At 38.3% G+C, this 6,205-nt stretch overlaps 1 long non-coding RNA gene across 1 annotated transcript; it reads right to left on the minus strand.

Moving 5' to 3' along the window:
* Nucleotides 1-218: 218 nt before the first annotated feature.
* On the minus strand, nucleotides 219-5,904 carry LOC126503177 (uncharacterized). The gene is made up of 3 exons (XR_007592201.1): nucleotides 5,823-5,904; nucleotides 4,654-4,889; nucleotides 219-634 (listed from the first exon to the last, which is right to left on the minus strand). It is a non-coding gene; the product is annotated as an uncharacterized lncRNA (long non-coding RNA).
* Nucleotides 5,905-6,205: the final 301 nt, after the last annotated feature.

The raw sequence follows: 6,205 nt of genomic DNA on the forward strand, positions 1-6,205 counted from the left end.
GTTCAATCTTGGTGTCAATTTACTCATAGAGTACCAATGATTCACCAAGTTTAGATACCTTTCTAAATAAGGCAAAAAGCACTTCTTATATTGTAGGATTTTTTTTAATTTTTTTTTATTGAGAATAGGAAAAAAAAAGTTTCCGCCTCCTCCCAGCCTCCCATTTCCCTCCCCCTCCCCCCACTCTTCTCCCCTCCCCCCACTCCTCTCCCCCTCCCTCTCCAATCCAAAGAGCAGTCATGGTTCCCTGCCCTGTGGAAAGTCCAAGGACCTCCCCCCTCCGTCCATGTCTAGGAAGGTGAACATCCAAACTGGCTAGGCTCCCACCAAGCCGGATCATGAAGTAGGATCAAAACCCCTTGCCATTGACCTTGGCTTCCCATCAGCCCTCATTGTTCGCCATGATCAGAGAGTCCGGTTTTATCCCATGCTTTTTCAGTCACAGTCCAGCTGGCCTTGGTGAGCTCCCAATAGATCAGCCCCACTGTCTCAGTGGGAGGGTGCACCCCCCGTGGTCCTGACATCCTTGCTCGTGTTCTCCCTCCATCTGCTCCTCATTGGGACCTTGGGAGCTCAGTCCAGTGCTCCAGTGTGGGTCTCTGTCTCTATCTCCATCCATCACCAGATGAAGGTTCTATGGTGATATGAAAGATATTCGTCAGTATTGCTATAGGATAGGGTCATTTCAGGTTCCCTATCCTCAGCTTCCCAAGGGACTAACTGGGGACATCACCTTGGGCTCCTGGGAGCCACTCTAGGTTCAAGTCTCTTGCCAACCCTAAGGTGGCTCCCTTAACTAAGATATGTGCTTCCCTGCTCCCCTATCCAACCTAACCTAGATGCCCTTCAATGGAAGAATGGATGAAGAAAGTGTGGAATATATACACATTAGAGTACTATGCTGCGGTAAAAAATAATGACTTCTCAAATTTTGCATGCAAATGGATGGAAATAGAAAACACTATCCTGAGCGAGGTAACACAGACCCAAAAAGATGAACATGGGATGTACTCATTCATAATTGGTTTCTAGCCACAAATAAAGGTCACGGAGTGTATACCTGGTGAACCTAAAGAAGCTAAACAAGGTGAACCCAAGAAAAAACATATAGTTATCCTCTTGGCTAAGGGAAGTAGACAAAATTGCCGGGGAGAAAATTGAGACCTTGCGGGTGGGGTGGGTTGGGGATAAGGGGGGACGGGGAGATTGGGATAAAGGAATATTGTAGGATTTTTTAAAGGAAAATATCCAAAGGAAATAAAACCATTTTATAGTCTTCACTGTACTGGATAATTTCAACACAATGGATTTAAGCACAGAGAGATAAAGATGGACATAGACACAATACATGTAGCCATAAGAACTGTGGCTAATTGACCCATTCGGTGCAGAGCAGGTTAACCATCCACTCCTGCAATTATGTTAATGGAAAGTTCTGGCTCCTGAGCGGCAAAGTCTCTCTGCCTTTTGTGGCTGCTTTCTTCATTATCTTGATTCATTACAACAACCGATGGTGGAACACCCCTGCGAGCCACAGCCTTAAATGCAGACTTGTTCAGCTCACAAATCAGCAGCTGCACAGTTCTTGTGGAAAACTATGTTTCCCTGGATTTACCTTGTACACACATCAACCGATTCAATTCTCTAGCTCTAAATTGCTCCCAACTCTCCTTTCTATGTCAAGGAAGCCCCTGAAATGGGAAAGAAAGAGCATATCTCTCTTAACCAATAAGCATTCCAGCTAAGGATTTGTTGTTGATAAAAAAAAATTACTACTAAAAAAAGTATTATGTTCTCCTTTCTCAATTTAGAAAAAAAATAATAACTTCAAGTTTAAGAAATATTAGCATATTACTAATAAGACATGCTGGATGGGCCATCCTCCTGTAGTAATTCTGATTAAAGAATACCAATTATCTTCAAGGTCATGGAGGTTACCTGTTGGCTTTATGTAGTCATTTACACACCAATTATTCTAGCTTTTCTTCTGTAGATCTTTTATTTATGCTTTTCTCTAATATATAATATATTAGGAGAAATATATATAATACAAATATATGTATTGTGTGTATATATGTGTGTGTGTGTTCTAAAGTTCCACAATAAATTCTCCTGACACCGTCAAATTAGTATTTTTCAAAGAATTAAGCAAGTCCCTGGATTTCCTTGTTCGACTACAAAGAAAAACTGTAACACTAATAATCTTTAACTATACTTTCAGTTAGTGCCAATCTGAATCCAGTTGAGCCCAACTGGATGAAATCTGGCATGAATTTCAATGGTGTACCTGCTGATTGTTTTTTAACATAGTAGCCTGACCATGCCACAAAAACCATTCGTTCGCCACTGAATATTTGTTCATAAATAGTCGAAGATAAGGAGGAAACTTTAAGAAACTAAAAGGCCAGATAGACAGAACTCCACCATTGTTCTAATATCTACTCAAAATGATATATACAATTGTGTGTTTTATTCCCTGTATTTTCTGCCTGGTATTCACTGCCTATTTCTGCTATTTAAAACACAATCAATTTCATTTTTAAGAACAATACAAATATCATTCTGAAGAAAGATTCTAACTTGGATCTCACTGTGCTACAATCAGAGTGTGCAGAGGACATTGAAGGTGGAATATGCACACCCCCTACACACACTTAGGCTCACGTGTTTGAATACTTGGTGGCCCCCTGGTGGCATTGGTTTGAGAGGTCAGGAACTTCGATTGTCTCAAAGTTAGAAGAAATTCACTGAATATATGCTGAGGAGGTGAGATATAGTTCTATTCATGCCTGACCTCAGTTTCTAATACACTAAGAAGTGGGCAGTGGTATCCATAAGTTCCCATCACTATGCCTGCTCTCACAAATTTCCTGAAATTGTTAGCCTAATAAATCTCTCCTTCATTAAATTGCTTCTGTCTGGTGTTTTCTCACAGCTATGAGACGATCTAGCCAATGAGAGCGAAGTCCTGAAAGTTCTAGAGAAAATCTGTTTCTTCCCTTTCTATTGTGTAGAGGAGAGTCACACCCTAGGCTCATGCCTCCTCATTTCATTGATATCCTTGACTCTGCATCATCCTTCTAGTCTGCAACTCAGACATTGACTTAAATTCTTCTGATGATGTAATTTTTCTAAAGATAGTGAAATTATCTTTGGGGCCACTCACATATGTTATAATATTTATTATAAGGAAGGTCATTCTCTTTATAGTCAGCTGGTTAGCTAGATTAATTCTATCTCTCATCTCCATTCATCTTGGGTGTTTTATTTTTTTAAATAAATGTATCCAATTCTAATTCTAGGGATTAATAGTGCAATATCTATACAGGGGTTAGAAATAGAAAAGCTAACTTATGCCCTAAATGTGATCAGCTCTTCTGAAAATAAAGTTTGACAGCCCAATTATAGGAAAAATCTGGAACAAAGACTTTTTCCCACAATGAACAGTCTATTTTTAAAGCCTGCACAACAAGGTCTAGCTCCTTTTATAGCCAAGTCATAATTTCATTTTCTCATTAATAATGGAAGCAAGACTATAATCAGTCTCAAAAGGGGCACTGAAGAACAGATCACCACATCCTTAAAAATATTTTCTTCCGAAAAGAAATCCACAAAATTCAATTAACTTGGCTAACATGAAATTTCTTTTTCTTAAGAAATATGCATATGATTTGCTTATTCTCAGTGGCATCTTTCCAAAAAGAATTTTACTGAAAGTTCAGTTTCCTAGAGACAAGAGATGAGACGAGCTTCCAGGAAACCTCAGCACAAGGGAAACACAAATCAGTATGGATTGTCTGACCCACGGTAATGCAGGGCAGAAGAACTTTCAGAGAAGAAGAGACTCTCTAAACTGAAGCACAAGTCTCATTATATCCTAGAATCTATACTTATTTAAGAAATTTTAATGTTTCTAAGTAAAGGCAAACTACAAAACACATTAAAGGACTAAGGGAAGAAGGCCTAACTCAAGCCAGAAGCAAGAAAATGCAAATCCAATTTTGCCAAGAGTGTGTGTGTGTAAATGTTTCACAAGAAGCTGTGTGATCTGTATCAAAATGGAACCAACTCATCTTTTTTTTTTTTACCTGCTGTGCTTCAAAGGAGCCCAATTTGCTAGTGAATTTAGGTTTGTGGATTAACACACATTGATATGCTAAAGTAAACTAGTGGTCTCACTCTCTTCTGACTTGGTCTTGCTCTGAACCCTGAGACAAGTACAATAAATGCAGCTATAATCTTTCCTGAAGTATATTCCACGTTACAGGAACATTTAAAGACATATGAGTAGGTGGTACATTTATCCTGCTATCTGAGACATAATGATAAATTGATACAATTCTTCTCACCTCTTCTCATAAATACCTAAAAATTTTTCCTAAATGTCTAAAAATTTGCCTGAAATAAATGTTATTGGTTAGGAGCATTTTTAAGAGCAAGTATTTCTGAGATTGTGTTTTAGAATCATAAGACCAGTGCTAATAATAACAGAAATGTAGCAATAGAAAGCATTACCACTCACTGGCTAAGTGGAAACATGGTAAATTAGGAACTTTAAATTATCTTCCACACAACTTAAACAAAACAGTTCTTTAAGGCTTTTAAAGAAGATGTAATTGATTTAAATATTGAAGTACAGTTTAGAAAACCTACCCTAAGAGCAGCTTAATGTAAAATCCTGAGTACAGAACCAGAGATGTGGCTTAGTCGCTACAGTAGTAGCCTGGCATTCAGGAAGTCCAGCACAACACCTAGCACTGTATGAAGAGGTCAGGGTAGTGCATGCCAGTAATTCCAGTGCTTTGAGTGTGGAAGCAAAACAATCAGAAGTTCAAGGTCATCTTTGACTAGGTAGCAAGTTTCAGGCCAGTCTGGGCTAGAGATCTTGTCTGAAAAAAAAAAATATCAATGAAAAGAAAGAAATATGTTACATTAAAAAATTCAAGAAAGCATTTTCCTTTCTTGCTGAGCTGTAAGATGCAACAATAAATAAAATTCCATAAGAAATTTGTCATTACAAGCCAGTTTCATGACAAGATTCATGGGTATCCATTTGAAACTAATGATGAAGAAGGGATACTGAATGGGCAAATAAGAAAAAAAAAGTTGGATGCAATCAAGGCAAGAACTCAGAACAGTTGGAGTGTGTGCCTTCTGCGGGTGAGGCATCTTTTGTTGTTTTGGAAGGGGAGCATTTATGATTGCAGCAGAAATTAAAGCCTTGCCTGAGAGGATTGGCTCCCAGGAAAGAACCTTGACCTGGAGCATTCCTCAGCAGCACGCAGCAATCAGTCAGACTCAGAACTGGGATTTGGGCTATTTATGTTGCGTAGAAACAAAATGAAGGAGGCACATCTGAAGAGTAATTGCTGAAATTAGCAAAAGGAGAGGAGATTGAAGAGAGGCGATCCTTTGGACAAGTTAGACCGGAGGCAAAAGAACATGGTAGGAGAAAGTGATTGTAGTCTATCAACAAACTGCTCAGTTCCTCAGAAAGTCACTCACAACAGAGTGTAAATTTTTAAGGCAAAACATGGCAGCATTACAAAAAAAATGACATGTTCTTTCTAATATTAGGACATTAAAAATAACCTATACAGTGCCATAAATGTAATTAAAAATGTAAAAATAATGTCAAAATCTTCTGAAAAGATATAATACTAAAAAGACACAAACAACACAGACTTTAATATGAAGACAATCAAGATCCAGATGAAAATGGATAAACTAAAAGTAATAAAAGGACATTAACATGCAAAACGTGCATAAAATTTAGAAGTAAACAATAGGGAGTAGTCTGAGCAAAGCTCATAGGAACTCACAGAGACTGAAGCGGAACGCACGGGGTCTACAGGGTCTGCAGCAGTCCTCTGTGTATAGTACGGCTTTCACACTGGTGTTTTCTATTGATCCCCGAGTGCAAACAGCGAGTCTCTGATCTCATACCTTCTCTTGAGCTCTTTTCCTTCTGTTGGCTCGTCTTGTCTAACTTCAGTGCAACAGTTTTTGTTTTATCTTACTATATTTTGTTTTATTGTATTTTTTAAAAAATGAATGAATTAATGAAAACCTAACTACTGGGTAAAGGGTAACAATGGGACTGTCACTCATACCTTCTGGGAGAGGGAAAATCAGTTTTCCCCGATACAGTGAAAACATACATAACATTGTATAGACTGAGCAGGTTATACTTAGGAATATATAT

The sequence above is a fragment of the Alexandromys fortis genome, unplaced genomic scaffold, assembly GCF_014885135.2.
Source record: "Alexandromys fortis isolate MF-2015 unplaced genomic scaffold, M_Fortis_MF-2015_v1.1 scaffold_52, whole genome shotgun sequence".
NCBI lineage: Eukaryota > Metazoa > Chordata > Mammalia > Rodentia > Cricetidae > Alexandromys > Alexandromys fortis.